The sequence below is a fragment of the Ranitomeya variabilis genome, chromosome 4 (genome assembly GCF_051348905.1).
Source record: "Ranitomeya variabilis isolate aRanVar5 chromosome 4, aRanVar5.hap1, whole genome shotgun sequence".
Taxonomy (NCBI): domain Eukaryota; kingdom Metazoa; phylum Chordata; class Amphibia; order Anura; family Dendrobatidae; genus Ranitomeya; species Ranitomeya variabilis.
Genome location: NC_135235.1, coordinates 133,711,240 through 133,727,426, shown reverse-complemented (window position 1 = coordinate 133,727,426; position 16,187 = coordinate 133,711,240). Strand labels below are relative to the sequence as shown.

General features: G+C 43.0%; 1 protein-coding gene across 1 annotated transcript in view; it reads left to right on the top strand.

Moving 5' to 3' along the window:
* Nucleotides 1-16,187, top strand: part of CHST3 (carbohydrate sulfotransferase 3) — a 180,588-nt gene that overhangs the window by 31,284 nt on the left and 133,117 nt on the right. The gene's annotated exons all lie outside the window — the stretch shown is intronic.

The window sequence follows — 16,187 nt, the reverse complement described above, 5'->3', positions numbered from 1 at the left end:
TTGACATCATCTGTCAGGAGACTGACATCCCTATTAAATGATCTTCTGGCCCCACTGAAAATGGGTTCAGTCGACATGAATCTAATGTGTATGGAGACTATAAGGCCACGTTTACACTTTGAGTATTTGGTCAGTTTTTTACCTCAGTATTTGAAAGCCAAAACTATGACTGGGGAAAAAATGCAGAAGTGGTGACATATTTCTATAAGGGCACAGACAGACAGCCATACTACTCACGTGTGCATCTCAATGCACAGACTGGCTTGGCACCACTCCTGTCCTGAGCTACACAGCATGATGCATTTCTGTGCAGCTGTCAAGCTCAGGTCAGAAGAGCAGACAGACAGTCCCAGGAATGCAATGCGATCCTCGCTCGAGTTATACGGTCAGTCTGCACCCTAAATACTTTTCCTCTGACTGTTCCCCTCCTGATTTTGGCTTACAAATACTGATGTAAAAAAAAGTCACCAAATACTTGGGACTGTGGGTGTCATTATATGTGGCTAGCTCAGTGTATGTATATTTGTTCTGAAAAGCATCGCAAATGGAAATAATTAACGTCCATGAAAATGGAAAACGTCTTCACATGTACTATGTCATAAAGGCTCATTCAGTTTCAAATAGCTTAATAACTTAATTCCGACAAGGGTGTGGAGACAAGCTTATCAAAATATCAGCAACCTTCATTTAAAGAATGTTGTTTGAATATGGCTCTGTTTACACTTGAGTTGTGGTTTGCATTTGGACATGACGGATACCACCTGCACCTGACAGATCCTATTGACTTATAATAGGAGACATCTGGTTACATCATAGTTTTCATTTTTTGACAGTAGAATAATGTTTAAAGCCAGCGTCTCTAAAGCAGATGTGCACAGATACTTCTCTATCTGTTTTACAAGTGCTTCTTACAAAATTAAATATCATTAAAAAGTTAATTTATTTCAGTTCTTCAATGCAAAAAGTGAAACTCATATAGCGTCATTACAAACAGAGTGATCTATTTCAAGTGTTTATTTCTGTTATTGTTGAATAACACTGTAGTCTTGCAGTGCTGGGGTCATGGGTTCAAATCCCACCAAGGACAACATCTCCAAGGAGTTTGTATGTTCTCCCCGTAATTTGCGTGGGTTTCCTCCGGATTCTCCAGTTTCCTCCCACATTCCAAAGACATACTGATAGGGATTCTAGATTGTGAGCCCCAATGGGGACAGTGTCATTAATGATTGTGGAATTAATGGCGCTATATAAGAGAGTAAAATAAATAAAAAAACAAATTATGGCTTACAGCCAATGAAAACCCAAAAGTCATTATCTCAGTAAATTAGAATACTTTATAACACTAACTTGAAAAATGATTTTAAAATCCAAAATGTTGGCTTACTGAAATGTAGCGCCCCCACTGCCGCAGGGCCGAGGGGTACCCGGTACCGGGCCTCTGAGTCTCGGCTCTGGGGTTGTCACGGTGGCCAGGCCCGGTCCGTGACCCTGCCGAGGGGCGTACAGTGAATATATGATATGAATGGTGGTAGTGGTGGTGGTGGTGCGGTGCAGTAAATAACGAGGACACCAGGTTGCAGTCGCTTTAACTCTTTACTGAAGATCTCTGGGTCCTCAGTCCGGAATCCAGATAACCAGGCTGTGCAAGTCCGGCCGGTCCAATGGCACCTCCAGAGTTCTCTTAACAGGTAGAAATCTGTGCCTTCCTTCTAGCGCTAGGTGTTGCGGTCCTTCCCTGCTGTGCTTACGGAAAGTCCCCACAACTGTTGTGTCCGTTTCTTAAGTTCCCTCACAACTCGATTAGATGATGTTCTGCTAATCCTTCGTCTCTCCCTGATGTTGCTGTTAGGACAGCACCCATATGACGGGTAGGCTCGGAGCTCTTCCGGGACCCTAGAGTCGCCCCTCTCCACAAGTTGCCCCCCAAGACTGCATAGGTGATTTGGGTGAGACAGCCCGCCTTAGACTGACTGTCCTGCCGTTGGTTTAGAGTATAGCCTGAAGCTGAATATTGTAATACTCCCTCGGCGTTCCGGCCGCCGGTTGTGCGCCTCAGTAGGATGTTGCCTCGGTCTCACAGCACGACTCCTACTGGTATTCTCCTTCTTGCTTTGATCTTGTTTCTCACTCAGCACAATCTATCTCGCTTCTAATCCTTCCTTGGGCACCGCCGCTATGCTGAGCAGGCACGGTCCCGTTACATTCCTTCTTGTAGCCAGGCCTCTGTCAGGATCCCACCCCTGACAGGAACCCTACCGAATCTTCTCCCACAGCACCCCCTGCCACAAGGTGTTGCCTGGTTCCAATCCAGTCAGCTTTCTCCACTAACTTCCTGCCTGACCCCCAGTTTACCCACAATGGTGGGGAGTGGCCTAATGAATAGAACCCTTAGCTCCCCCTGGAGGCCCGACTGTGAAATGTATTGGTGTCTGTGATACCTGGTCAGATGAACTCCTTCAGTGCCATCGGACGTACCATAGCTCCCCTTAGTGGTGGAGCCACAGTACTGCAACGACCAGGACTCTGGGGCGCTGCACTCCCCCCGGTTAAATCCAGTACTCCTGGACTGGGAAGAAAACAACAATACAGGTTAGCAAAAAGACATACAATTTTGTTGAGTGCAATAACAATAAGTATACTTGAACAGAGCTTCCCTTTATGGGAGGTGAGGACACTTGAACGTTACAAACATGGTTAAATACTTTTAAATAACTTTTCTATAAATAACTCTCTTTACCCAACCGGGTATTCTACTAAGTGCAAAAATTTTAGACATTAATCCAACGTTGCCTTTAAGGATGTACACTCTGAATCCACTAAAGAACTTCTTATAACACACTATAAGGCAATTAACTTCATTCCCCTTCTTTAAATCTGCAGGACCGCCTGTCCTAACGGCTCCAGACCTACTGCCTCTCCTTTCTTTACAGGACCGCCCCTTTCAGCCCGGGCCTACTGCCTTTTCAACTACTATACACAGTATAGATCATAACATTTACCTTCAGTTTGAAATCACTGAGCCATCTCTATCTGGCTCCTAAGAGGACTCACCACTAACCCCTACGGGTTCACTTCCTGTCCTCATTCTTCCATCAACATTATCAAACACTTTTCACATTTAACTAATTAGGTACATTTAACGTGTTCATATCAACATTATTGCTTTCTCTTTCCAAGACATTATTGCCACCCAACTGTCTTAAGGCAATACGGTTCATCAGCACAATATGTGAACATCCCCTTTAAGAGGGGACCAAGTCTTTATGAGGTAGCACATCTTCTCAAGCTACCAGTCCATACTCAGCAAAAGCTCCGGTGCGGTATCTTCGCAAAGAGTCTCTCTTTAAGAAAAACCAGTAGGGAGCACCTTTAATAAGGTGCAAACTATTTACAAGCAGTTTATATCATGCACTGTTCATGATGGCGGCAGTTCCTGATAATAGGGGAAGGTAGGAAAAGCAAACAAAACAATAGGGATCCCGGGTCAACAAAGGGATCCCTTTAAGAGTTAACCCTCAACGGGTTTAGCAGCAACATAGCAGAAAACAGTTTAAAGAACTATTTACATATTCAGAGTTTTAAGATCTTACTTAAACCAATCAGGGGGCAGCACCGGCGGAGGCAACCCCTTAGGATATTGCCCACCACCTGGCACTGCGTAAGGTGGAGTACTGTCCCATCTGGGGGTTTGTGTACCCACTGTCTTCGATGCTGGAGCAGCAGAAGCACCACCCGCCTGAGGAGGCGCCTCCTTGGCCACGATGGTGGTTGAAGTGACGATGCTGCACGTTGTGGTCTTGACCATAGTGCACGTTGGAGTGATCTCAGTGGTCCTGGCAATGACCATGGGCTGACCACAAGGGGGCACCTTTGCTACAGGGGTCAGCTTCACTGGCACCTTAACCGGGGGGGTCACAGGGTTCTGCCTCTTGCGGACATTCAGGGCAAACCAACCCTTTTCCCCAAAGTGCCTGGTGTACGAGACTTCATCCCCCGGGTAGAGATCCCGGTCTGGGTGGCCCTCTCTGAGATGCGACTCAACATCCCTTCAGTTTACAAACACCTCCGCATACAGGCCCGGCTCTTTGATGAAGCCCCAGCCTCCACGGAGCTTGAAGGTGGTGATGATGCCCTGCCTGCGCGGGGCCTGGTGAGCGGTGGGGTCCTTGCGGGTTCGGTCCTTGACCGCCAGGTCTTTCTGATGGTAGGCCTCCCGCCCGGCCTGGTACACCTTTTTATTCTCCTTCCACTGCTGTTCCAGCTGGGCCTGGTATTCCTCCCAGCTCAGGGCCTGCACCATCTCCCCTTCCTGTGTTTTCACCCCGGGGAACCCCATAAGGTTAAATCCTGGGTTCACCCAGCGGCATACCGTGCGCTCCGCACGGGTCTCACACAACAGGGTGGTTGGCACGATCGGGGCCTTCAGGCGGTGTTCCATGCCCGTTGCCTCCTCCCATGGTAACAGGCGTTGGAGTCTATGGGTCCCAGGGAGAGGGGGTGCCGCGACGGGGCCTATTAACAAGTCCTCTGCTGGCGGGACAGGGTCGACGGACTCACCAGCCGATGCAGGTTCCTCCTCCGCGGCAGGTTCCGCTGGCGGTGTCGGCGAGGATCCCAGCAACAATTCCGGTAGTGGTACAGGATCCGATGTCAGAGGACCTTCTTCCAGCGCCACCTGGTGCGGAGCCTGGGCCTCCGTGTTTAGCTGAAGGAGCTGGTGGATCAGGTCCCCCATCTCAGCCTGCAACAGATCAGCGCTGTCCGCGGAGAATTGGCTGCAGTACTCGTCCAGGTAGTTGGGGGAGACTTCTGCTTCTACCCCACATTCGGGTTCTGAGCTGCTGGCCATGGCGTCCTCCACGTGAGTCGCTTCCTGGTTCTTTTCCCGCTCTCTCCTTTGTGGGCGGTTTCGTTTCCGCTGTCTCCGCCCACCATTGAGAATCAGGAGGCGGATCTCTGCTGCTGACGGACACGTCCTCACGGTGCAGAAATATTTAGATTGGGCGGCCATTGTCTTTCGCGGTCTCCAGCTTGTCTACGCCCACTTCACGCCCCTCTTCTTCTCCTGCGCTCTCCTCGGCGCTGTAATGGCGGCGGATTTTGGCGGCAAGTGGCACAGCACAGTCTTTGCAATAAAGTAAAGTCCAAGCACAATAAATCACAGTTCCAAGGCACACATGACCTGATTCTTCAGGCTTAAGTAGATCCTGTTCGTGACGCCAAGTTGTAGCGCCCCCACTGCCGCAGGGCCGAGGGGTACCCGGTACCGGGCCTCTGAGTCTCTGCTCTGGGGTTGTCACGGTGGCCAGGCCCGGTCCGTGACCCTGCCGAGGGGCGTACAGTGAATATATGATATGAATGGTGGTAGTGGTGGTGGTGGTGCGGTGCAGTAAATAACGAGGACACCAGGTTGCAGTCTCTTTACCTCTTTACTGAAGATCTCTGGGTCCTCAGTCCGGAATCCAGATAACCAGGCTGCGCAAGTCCGGCCGGTCCAATGGCACCTCCAGAGTTCTCTTAACAGGTGGAAATCTGTGCCTTCCTTCTAGCGCTAGGTGTTGCGGTCCTTCCCTGCTGTGCTTACGGAAAGTCCCCACAACTGTTGTGTCCGTTTCTTAAGTTCCCTCACAACTCGATTAAATGATGTTCTGCTAATCCTCCGTCCCTCCCTGATGTTGCGGTTAGGACGGCACCCGTATGACGGGTAGGCTCGGAGCTCTTCCGGGACCCTAGAGTCGCCCCTCTCCACAAGTTGCCCCCCAAGACTGCATAGGTGATTTGGGTGAGACAGCCCGCCTTAGACTGACTGTCCTGCCGTTGGTTTAGAGTATTGCCTGAAGCTGAATATTGTAATACTCCCTCGGCGTTCCGGCCGCCGGTTGTGCGCCTCAGTAGGATGTTGCCTCGGTCTCACAGCACGACTCCTACTGGTATTCTCCTTCTTGCTTTGATCTCGTTTCTCACTCAGCACAATCTATCTCGCTTCTAATCCTTCCTTGGGCACCGCCGCTATGCTGAGCAGGCACGGTCCCGTTACATTCCTTCTTGTAGCCAGGCCTCTGTCAGGATCCCACCCCTGACAGGAACCCTACCGAATCTTCTCCCACAACACCCCCTGCCACAAGGTGTTGCCTGGTTCCAATCCAGTCAGCTTTCTCCACTAACTTCCTGCCTGACCCCCAGTTTACCCACAATGGTGGGGAGTGGCCTAATGAATAGAACCCTTAGCTCCCCCTGGACCCCCGACTGTGAAATGTATTGGTGTCTGTGATACCTGGTCAGATGAACTCCTTCAGTGCCATCGGACGTGCCATAGCTCCCCTTAGTGGCGGAGCCACAGTACTGCAACGACCAGGACTCTGGGGCGCTGCAGAAATGTTTAGAAAATGTAGTCAATACTTGATCGGGGTTCCTTTTGCATCAATTACTGCAACAATGCAGCGTGGCATGGAGGTGATCAGCCTGTGGCACTGGAAGCCCAGGTTGCTCTGATAGCAGCCTTCAGCTCGTCTGCATTGTAGGGTCTGGTGTCTCTCTTCTTCCTCTTGACAATACCCCATAGATTCTCTATGGGGTTAAGGTCAGGCGAGTTTGCTGGCCAATCAAGCACAGTGATACTGGTGTTTTTAAATCAGGTATAGGTACATTTGGTTGTATGGACAGGTGCCAAGTCCTGCTGGAGAATGAAATTTCCATCTCCAAAAAGCTTGTCAGCAGAGGGAAGCATGAAGTACTCTAAAATTTCCTGGTAGATGGCTGCGCTGACTTTGGTATTGATAAAACAGAATGGACTTACACAGTAGATGACATTGCTCACCAAACCATCACTGATTGTGGAAACTTCACACTAGACCTCAAGCAGCTTGGATTGTGTGCCTCTCCACTGTTCCTCCAGACTCTGGGACCTTGATTTCCAAATGAAATGCAAACACCTTGGACCACTGAGCATCAGTCCAGTTCTTTTTCTCCTTGGCTCAGGTAAGATGCTTCTGGCATTGTCTATTGGTCATGAGTGGCTTGACACAAGGAATACGACACTTGAAGCCCATGTCCTGGATATGTCTATCTGTGCTGATTCTTGAAGCAATGACTCCAGCAGCAGTCCACTGCTTGTCAATCTCCCTCAAATTTTTGAATGGCCTTTTCTTAACAATCCTTTCAAGGCTGCGGTTATCCCGGTTGCTTGTGCACCTTTTTCTACTACACTTTTTCCGTCCACTCACTTTCCATTAATATGCTTGGATACAGCACTCTGTGAAAAGCCAGCTTCTTTAGCAATAATCTTTTGTGGCTTCCCGTCCTTGTGGAGTGTGTCAATGACTGCCTTCTGAACATATTGTATGTCAAGTCAACAGTCTTCCCCATGATTGTGGAGCCTACTGAAACAGACTAAGGAACCTTTTTAAATGATTAGGAAGCCTTTGCAGGTGTTTTTTGTTAATTATTTTAATTTACTGAGATAACAACTTTGGGGTTTTGATTGGCTGTAAGCCATAATCATCAACATTAACAGAAATAAACGCTTGAAATAGATCACTCTGTTTGTAATGACAATATAATATATGAGTTTAACTTTTTGTATTGAAGAACTGAAATAAAGTAACTTTTTGATGATATTCTAATTTTGTGAGAAGCAGTTGTATATAGCTTTACCATATTTTTTTAATTTGAGGCATTACATCAGAATAAAGATATTACTGTATGTCAGTATTCTGTATATATGATTACTCTGTAATTATTCCTGTCTCTATTACATAACAACATATAGCTCTTATGTGTAATACTATATGTAACAGTTCCATTACACCACACACCAATTCTTTTGGAAAGTTTTAACTTCTTAATGACCGTCAATACGTCTTTTAACTGACCTGAGATATAAGAGACTAGCTTTCCCATACAGGTGACAATCCAGCAGCTGTTGGCTGTACACTATAGCTGACAACTAGCGATCAGTGTTGTCACCGTCCATATCTGTTTAACCCCTTAGATGCTGCTGTCAATAATGACTATATCATATAAATGTTTAAAAGAGTGTGGGGGCTCCCTCTTTATCCCCATCGGCACCCTGAGATCACGATCGTGTGGTCCTGATGTTTGTCATGGCAATTCACGACCAAATAGCGGCCTTAGAGTCTGCCGGCTACAGTGGCCTGTTCAAAACTCAGTGACATTTAGGTGGTAAAAATAACTTTTTAATTCTGTCATGTCACTTTGCATTCATTCCTGAAAATCACCTGAAGGGTTAATAACCTAAATGACTGCAAATTTTCATAAGTCGAGGGGTGCTGTTTTTAAAATGGTATCAGTTTTGGGCGTTTTCCAATGTATAGGACCCCTAAAGTCACTTCAAACATGGATAGGTCCCTAAAAAAATAATTTTGTAAATTTACATGAAAAAATGAAAAATTACTGCTACATTTTTAAACCTCCTAAAATGCTAACAAAATAAAATAACATTTTACAAATGGTGCTGATGTAAAGGAGACGTGAGATAAATGTTATTTATTAATGTTTTGCTATGGTATGACCATCTGGATCAAAGAGATAATCATTCAAAATTTGAAAATTATTATTTTCTTTCCATTTTTGTCAAATTTCTGATATTTTTTATAAATAAACACAAAACATATCGGCCTAAATTTACTAAGGGGTTAAACTTTAAAGCCTTTACAGATGTTGATTTGAAGCAGAATACTTTTTGGGATGGCCGACTGCACAAAAAATGGCACCACACACCTAGTGTCAAGCAGAGAGCACATTATTATCATTATTATAGCGCCATTTATTCCATGGCACTTTACATGTGAAAAGGGGCATGTATAATACAAATAAGTACAATAATCTTAAACAATGCAAGTGACCGACTGGTAGAGAAGGAATCATAGTCTGCAAGGGATGGGTGAGGATACAGTAGGTGAGAGTAGAGATGGTCGTGCAGTGGTATTGGGCTAAATTCATCATTTGCATTTTTTTTAAGTCTCTTTTGTTTTGTTTTTTATCTTTAAGTATGTCTTGATGTTTTTTATGCCAAATTCATCAAAATATTGCACACATTTTACAAATTTTGATGAAAAGTAAAAAATGGTCATTTTTTTCTGCCTTTTACTATTGTTGCAACCTCTTAGAGCAAATAGTCGCACATTTTGCAAAATGTCCCAAAAATTGATTAAAAAAATGCTGATAAACATAAAATCACTCCAGGGCATTTGGGCGAGAGGGACAGGATTACATTTAAGACAAATTTAGCAACTTTTTGAAGAGTCGCAAAAAAAACCAAAGTGAAAACAAATGGAAGCACTAAAAATCGCCCACAGTGGCAATCTAAAAAAAATCCAAGTGAACACATGAAGTGGATGTAAAAAAAGGTGCAAATGGAAGATTAATTTTGTGCAAACAAAAAAAGGCATAAACTACAAAAAAAAGTCATCATAAAACAGGTACAAATGCAACAATGAATCAAGCCCGTAGAGTTGAGGCTTAAAGGGGTTGTCCACCACTAGGACAACCCCTTCTTTACAAAGAAATATTAAAGTGCGTACAAGCTAGTGATCAGTAAATATTTACCAATTTGCAGTCATTTAAAGCAACAAAATCGGGTGGTCTAAAAGGACCCTTACTGGTTAGTATGTTTAAAATGTATTTATTACTGTGTAATGATCTGCAATTATTTATAGGCCACCAACATATTCTTCAGTGCTGTACACTAATTCGGAAACTATATGGGGGCTTTAAGAAGTGAGTAAGCCACTGCCAGATTCCACTGGAGGCACCTTATGTTCCCTAGAGCAAAACCATTCAACAGTTGAAATACAACTTTCTTTTTATTTTTTTATATCAGTTTTGGAGGTCAAAATCAACCCATTCAATATATGTCTTGTGTAAAGCCAACATTATCCTTCCCGCCAGCTCAATTATTGTAAAGTTACCTTCCTGTGTGCAGAGAGGGGGAAGAAGGGAGCTGTGACTGTCGCCTATTATCAAGCGTGATATCCTTCATTAACAATATATTTGTACCAGTTGTCATTGACACCTGCCTGTGCTGGTAATGAGATGGATGATGAAAAGTGATAAGTACATAACAGGAAGCTTAGCCTTGTATGAGCCTCAGTGGTCAGAGTAAAAAAGCAAGATTGCAGGATAGTGGCATTAAAATGAAAAGACTCACCAAAAATAATCTTTAAAAAAAACTTTAGTTAAAAACTGACGTCACTTTCTTATGATACATTTCCTTGGAGAAAGCAAAGGGTCTTTTGTTAAGCTATAATAAAGTTTATGACCTGGGTGATAGTAGCTCATTTGCTAAATCCTAGATTGAAGGCTGTACTGTGTGTGGTCACTCAGCTGAACACATCAAATATGTGTGACTAATTGGCGGGTGTACACATGGAGAATCCAGGATTAGTCACACAATACATGTTCTTGGTATCTTTATCTGAGAAAATAGACATAGTGACACATGAGTGACCACAATAGTTGGGGGGCACAGCTGTGTGTTGTTATCACAGTGTAGGCTAATTCTTACCTCCTGTTTATTGTTTTATGCCTAATGATGCTTCTTTTTTATCACATACTTGTAAAGAGGAATGTTTACGATGGAGGGACACTACTCATAGCATAATGCACACAGTGCAGGAACTAGCATGTGGCCGAGTACAACTGTATCACCGATAGCCTAATGCACACCGTGCAGGTTATAGCATGTGGCCAAGTACAACTGTGTCATCCAACAAAGGATGCAAAAGTGACAAAGTATAAAAAAAAACAAAATTTCAAAACCAGGGGCATAACTATAATAGGTGCAGTTGTTGCAATCGCACCCAAACCCTGGAGCCTAGGGGACCCAAAAGGTTCATTTGGCCGATATGGCAAGTCCAGTACTATTAAAGGCTTGTGATAGTTGTGGATTCTCTTTTAGATTTTGTATTGTGGCCTACAAGTTTCACGTTAAACCACTGTTCAAAACTGACCATGTAATTTCACTTAGGAACCAATTGTAAACTGATCGACACTAGTGATGAGCGAACATGCTCGGATAATATCTTATCTGATCATGCTCGGGTGTTACAGGAGTATCTCGGGCGTGCTGGTATATTATGTGGCTGCATGATTTGCGGCTGTTAGACAGCTTGAACACATGTGAGGATTCCCTAACAAACAGGCAATCCCTGCGTGTGTTCTGGCTGTCGAGCAGCCGTAAATCATGCAGCTGCGGGGACTCAAACATAATATATGAGCACTCCCGAGATACTCTGATAACACCCGAGCATGCTCAGATAAGACGTTATCCGAGCACATTCGCTCATCACTAATCAACACCCATATCATGGAGCTTATATTACTTAACAGAACCTGTTGGAAACTTTTACCCATCCCCCCCAAAACCATCAATATGACTTTGTATCCATTTAACCCCTTCACGACCTATGACGTATATATACGTCAAAAGTTGTGGCCCTGACGACGCTGTGCAGCCAGCCAATCACTGTAACGCCACAACCAACATGGCTATGGCATTACAGTGTGTGGCAGACAATCCCTGCATGTTCATTGGCTCTCTAATGAGCACCAAACATGCTGAGCAGGGAACCAAACTCCCACCGAGCAACCCCAGAAATACTCAGCGAGCTCCGAGTAGTGGGGAGCATGCTCGCTCATCACTACTAAGGAGCTGTAAGGGCATCATCACTCTCCTTTACACTTCCAGGCTGAACTTCAATATGCAATTTCTCTCTAATGAAGAAGCACTTTGAGGTCATAAAAGTGGTGAACTTTTGTTTTAAAGGGTTACCTAGTGGAATTTATGGTTATGAAAGGGTAAAGTTTCTGACAAGTTCCATTTAAAAGGTTGCCAATATTTGGCATTGTGCAAACCAGATTTGAATCATACGTTGTATGATTTATGAAAGCATAATCTTAGGAGATGTCAAGAGTGTCTCCCTTCTGTATGGAAATTAGTTTTAATTTTAAGGGATGGGTCTACCATACTAAGTTATCACCTATCCACAGAATAGATGATTATGCTGCGACATCACTGAGTGACGACCTAGAGAACTCCAAAAATTCCACTAACTGATAACGCATTCACTGACTGAGGTGGACGAACACAATAAATATAACCTTTATCATTGCTAAATAAAATTAATTTAACAATCCATAGTGCTATGCACAGTCTATCCACTATAGCCCTGCTACACATATCAGGGTCATAGTATGGATACTAATACAGGGTTAAACCACCCATATGTGTTGGCATCCGTCATCCTATCCATGCCACACATGATAATCTATAACACGGCAGCATTGGTAATTTTTTTTTGTGTCTATAACATCCCAGAGCTATACCAAAGTATGCTATTATCACAATGGTTAGCTTGAATAGTATTATTAATAAGAGATCAGTCTGATATTATTGCTCCATTGCCCGGTCAGGAATATTTTTAGGAATATTGCACTATGCCCTTGTTTTATATTGAGCTCAACTATATTGTGCAAAATCCTAATCTCAGGAACTTCCCCTACTAAATTCTTGGTCCTAGTCCTGAAAAGACCCTGACCTACTGAGCAGAACACACAGGTGTGAACCTAAAGACTGCCCTATGTACACACTCCTATCTTGAGGTCAGAGCATCCTATTTCCTAGCGTCAGGGTTTATCCTTCACCTAATCCCTGTGCTAATCATAAATTTGTATATCGTCTTTAAGGCGTTTACATAGAGCAACAGTTTAAACAGCCAAGCTCTGGATTCAACTGTTTGAATAGGATGATGGACTATAGATTTTCTGAGGTTACATGTGGTCAGACATTCCACCAGGCACTTTACACCTATCCATTGTGTAAGGGATTAGTTGTTATGGGTGAGTTAATAATATGAAGGAAGTGTGAGGATGAATATTGCTGATAAATAAAGTTTCACCAATCCAAAAATATCACACACTGCTCCGCCATCTGTAGTAATAAACCCAACCAGCACCTTCTTAATGTGAACAGGTGTAATCTGCAATGACTGCATGATGTATAAAAAATAAGCACAGCAGCACTCTGAAAGGGCCAAGATATATGAAAATACTGCAAGCATTAAATCTAAGCTGTATTGTTACTCAATAAGATGCACTTATGTTCTTAGTGCATAAATTGGCCAATTCATGTATGCCCATCAACCATGGCAAGGTAACACTTCTCCGATGGGTACTATCCTTCTGGATATGCCACTTTCATATCCAACTGAACATGCCACTCTCGGGCTAAAACGTCTACATTTAAGAAAGTGGCATGTTCAGTAGGATATGAAAGTGGCATGTCCAGTAGGATAGGCTCCATCAGATAAGTGTCACATTGCCGTGGTTGATGGGCACACATGAATTGGCCAATTTATGTACTAAGAACCTTCATTTTTGTAAGTACATCGTATTGAATAACAATCCAGCTTAGATTTAATGCTTGCAATACTTTCATATATCTAGGCCCTTACAGAGTGCTGCTGTGTTTTCTTTTTACTGGTCCACCATCACTTTTACTGATAGATGCACAGATCATCTCTATTATTGGCCTGACCTATGCCTTGCAGTCCAAAAGAATTCTTACTTACAATGGAAATATATCAGTAATGGTGTATTGAACAAATAATTTGTGAGAAAAAGACACCAATGCCCAGGAATAATAAGCACTTTTAGAAATGCAAGACACAGGTTTAACGTAAACACGCAATTTCTTAATCTTTTGTTGAAATTTTGACTCCTAAAACCCAAAACAGTCAGATTTACACTGGCAATGCTTTATGGCCCGTTTCATTGCTTGCCTCTCACCTCCTGAATTCATGTCCTTTACTGGACAATAGAAGCAAATGTAGTGACCAGTGACCAGGGGGAAAAACACAGCTGGAGAGGAATGTCACCCAAAATAAACAAGCAAGGGACTGAAAACCTCCCCGGAACAGATCAGAGCAAACAGGAGTCCTAGCCATCAAGGCTTCCTCAGTAGACTCCAGGCATTCCCTGCTTCTATCAATCCTGGGAAGACGGGATCTTCTGCTGCATACTCTCTTGACCCTTTCTCATCCTAAATCAATAATGGTAAAAGTTTTTCTTTTTTGTTAGTTTTTTTCTGCCAGAAAATGGGTTTGTTTGATTTCATTTACCAATTTGTCTTAAAATTGACACAATTTAAACTAGATTATTTTACAATTTTTTTTTGTTACGTTTTATATGATTTAGTCCAACGATGCAAATGTTTTAGGGAATTGCTGTTAATGCAAGGTTAGAGAATGTTTTAAAGATATACAAATGAAATAAGAAATAGTATAATGAGAAAGGAGATAGTAGGTGAGAGTAGCTGGTCATATCTCAGCGAGGTGGTGGAAGGGAATTGTAGGTTTTCGTCTTCTTAATTTTTAGATTTTGAAGATGAGGATAGTCTGATATGTTGGCGTACACAGCAAAGGCACAGCACCGAAATGCTCAATAGGTTTAGTGCCACGCCACCAGGAGACATTATTCGTTATGTCGTCACATATCATTGATCTTCTCTATTTACTATTTGTTAATGTGAGCTTTATACCCCGTCCTGACATTGAGCTTTCTTTTTCTCTTTTCATGTATTTAATATTGTAGGATTCATACATCTTATGAAATAGTTCATTAATTTCGGCACTTATTATGATTATATGACACATATTTCTTTAAGTCCGCATCCTTTGGCATATCTGTCTTGCTATAAATGACTATCATCTATTTTTGGGGGTCCCATTGTCCCATAGTGTTAGCTCTATTATTTACTACACTTGTCTCCTGATTTGTTCATCCACTGGATGACTCACTTCTTTATCTGTTTTTCTATATGTTTTATGATCTAATTAAGAGACATGTTTTTTGAGCTTTCCGATTCTGTATTCACTATTTTCTTGTATGCTCATAAATAATAGTATCTGTTCTTCGGGGGAAAAAAAATCGGACTTTTTTTCATAATATCCCACAACTTCTTTAAATAAGGGTGTTAGTTACTGTGGCTGGGAATACATATGTCACTGGCTTCTCTTTTTGTAAATGATTTCAGACTGATTCATAAAATCACGTCACCGGCAGCCCAGCATACATAGCTAAGTACTTCCATATGCAGAGTTCTGCTGGATTCAGCAGATGTTAACATATTAAGGAGATGTTCAGAGAAAGACACATAAAAATCATGGCATGATTGCTTCTATCAAGAAGGGACATTATTGGGAGGATAATTTCCTGTCCTCTGCTGAACCCTGGATGAAGCAGAAAACTTGGGAGATGCAGAAGGAAAATCCTTCCATTTCTATTTCAGTACAGTTCAGGGAGTGGGAATGAAAGAAACAGGCAGATGGCCAAATTCCAGAGCTATGGATGAAGCACAGTTCTGGTCTCTGTGACAAGATGTGGTCTACGCTCCTTTGGCTGAATTTAGCAACTCAGCTCTGAAGTTATGAAAGACAAGGGGAAAAAATGTCGGAAAAGCCAAAGTGCGGTTATTCTTCCTAATTGTAAGCCCATTGTTTATTGCAAGAAATCGCTTATTGGCTTTATATGGCTAGACCACAACATTTACTATTGTCATTACGACAAACACGTTAGAATGTGGAAGCCATCGGGAAATTGTCTTCTGATTTCTACGTCTCTTTTTTTACTCTCCCTCTCCTACATTCTCCTGGTAAGTTTAACATATTTATCTAAAGTATAGGTTTACTTCAGCACATGGCTTTTTAGGAGAGATAACCAGGAATATAGTCTTGCTCGGTCTGCAGAAGGATATCTGAGGAAAATCAATCTTGATGATTTAGATTGTAGGAATCAGCCAAGTCGCTCCCAATAATTAATGAGCCCCAGTGTAATGGCAGTTCTGCTGGCGGAGCTTTCACATCTTGTGCTGTCTTTTGATTTTTTTATGGCCTGCACAATGTTCCTCTTCAGCTTTCTACTTGAGTGAGAAAATGTGCACACAGTTAAGTAATGTGTTTATTTTACTAATTTTATTAGAATATTCTTTGTCATCATTAGGAACAAGTAAATCCTGACATTTAGTAGGAGGATAGTGCTCAGCTGCTTTATAGGAAGTCCATTTGCTTCACGATAGTGACTAATTAACAGTAGCAGTGGTTCTGATCATTTGTCATTATCCTTTAATGATCATTTCGTTTTGGTATACAAGATCTCCAGAAAGGTTTTCA